Consider the following 1,828-nt stretch of genomic DNA (forward strand, 5'->3'; position numbering starts at 1 on the left):
AACACACCTTTTCTCCTTAAAGCAGCTAGGAAAAACAACCGTATGTATGCAGGGAATTTTAAAACAAGTTTAACAGGATTATTTACTCTTGACCTAAGACAATGACTGAATGGAATATATCCATGATGCAGAAATTTGCCTGACCAAAGCTCCATGTGTGATTTTTTTATGAGTTTTAGGTATATAGCACAATGGTTAGGCGTTTATGTAATTTATGAAGTGATTCCCTTGTTTACTCTAGTACCCATCTGGAAACTGTTGGTGAGGATGTGAAGAAAGGGAAACCTTGTTCACTGTTGGTGGGATTGAAAATTGGCACAGCTACTATGGGAAACAGTTTGGAGGTTCTTCAAAAAATTAAAACTAGAACTACCTTTTGACCTAGCAATTGCACTTTTGTGTATTTATCCAAAGAGAACCAAAACACTAATTTGTAAAGATTTATGCCCCCCTATATTCACTGCAGTGCTATTTACAATAGCCAAGATATGGAAGAATCCCAAGTGCCCATCAATAGATGATTAGATAAAGAAGTTATGGTACATATATGCAATAGAATATTACCCAGTCATATACAAATTAAAATCTTACCATTTGTTCCATGTGTGATTGACTCTCTATGGAACGGAGAGAATCTTGTGTCCCAGAAGACCTGATCATTTACTTGGGAATACCAAGTGACTTACACCAGCCAGTTGTTCCCTAAACCGTTTTTTTAAAAAAAATACTCGATTTGACCTCTACTTTTTCTTTTCTTAGTTCTAGGGAAATTATGTGCTCCAATTTGTATTTTTTTATTAATTTTTTATATTTTTATTTCTTTCAGTTGTAGTCGACATACAATATTATATTAGTTTCGGGTGTACAAAACAGTGATTAGACATTTGTATAATTTATGAAGTGATCACCCTGATAAATTCGGTACCCATATGACACCATAGTTATCACAATACTACTGACTATATTCCCCATGTTATACTCTACATCCACATGACTATTTTGTAACTACCAATTTGTACTTCTTAATCCCCTCCACCCTTCATCCATCCCCTACCCCCATCTGACAATCATCAAAATGCTCTCTGTATCTATGAGCTTGTCTTTCTGTTGTTTGTTCATTTATCCTGTTTTCTAGATTCCACATATGACATTTATCTTTCTCTGTCTAACTTCACTCAGCACACGGTCCATCCATGTTGTTGCAGATGGCAAGATTTCATTCTTTTTTTTTTAAGACTTAGTAATATTCCATAGTATATATGTACCATCTCCTTATCCATTCATCCATTAATGGACACCCAAGTAAACTCCTTATTTTGACTATTGTAAATAATGCTGCAATAACCATATGGGTTCACATGTCCCTTCAAAGTAGTGTTTGTGTTTCCTCAGATAAATACCCAGAAGTGGGATTACTGGGTTTTTATTTGTCTCTTGTTACAGCTTTTGTAGACAAAATAGACAAAATCTATTTTGTCTGGTATAAGTATTGCTACCCCAACTTTGTTTGTTTGCTTCTTTGTTTTATGAAATAGTTTCCCATCCCTTTACTTCCAGTCTATGTGTATCTTTTGATCTGAAATTAATCTCTTGTAGACAGCATATGTAAGGGTCTTTTTTTTTTATTATTATTCATTTAGCCACCCTAACTTTTCAATGGAGCATTTAATCCATTTACATTTAAAGTAATTGTTGATAAATATGTAGTTATTGCCATTTTATTAGTCATACTATTTATCTTTTCATCTTCTTCTTAAAGGAGTCTTTTTACCATTACTTGTAATACTGGTTCGGTGGTGATGAACTCCTTTAGCTTTTTCTTGTCTGG

This window comes from Pteropus alecto, unplaced genomic scaffold (assembly GCF_000325575.1).
Source record: "Pteropus alecto unplaced genomic scaffold, ASM32557v1 scaffold164, whole genome shotgun sequence".
In the NCBI taxonomy this organism is placed as follows: Eukaryota; Metazoa; Chordata; class Mammalia; order Chiroptera; family Pteropodidae; genus Pteropus; species Pteropus alecto.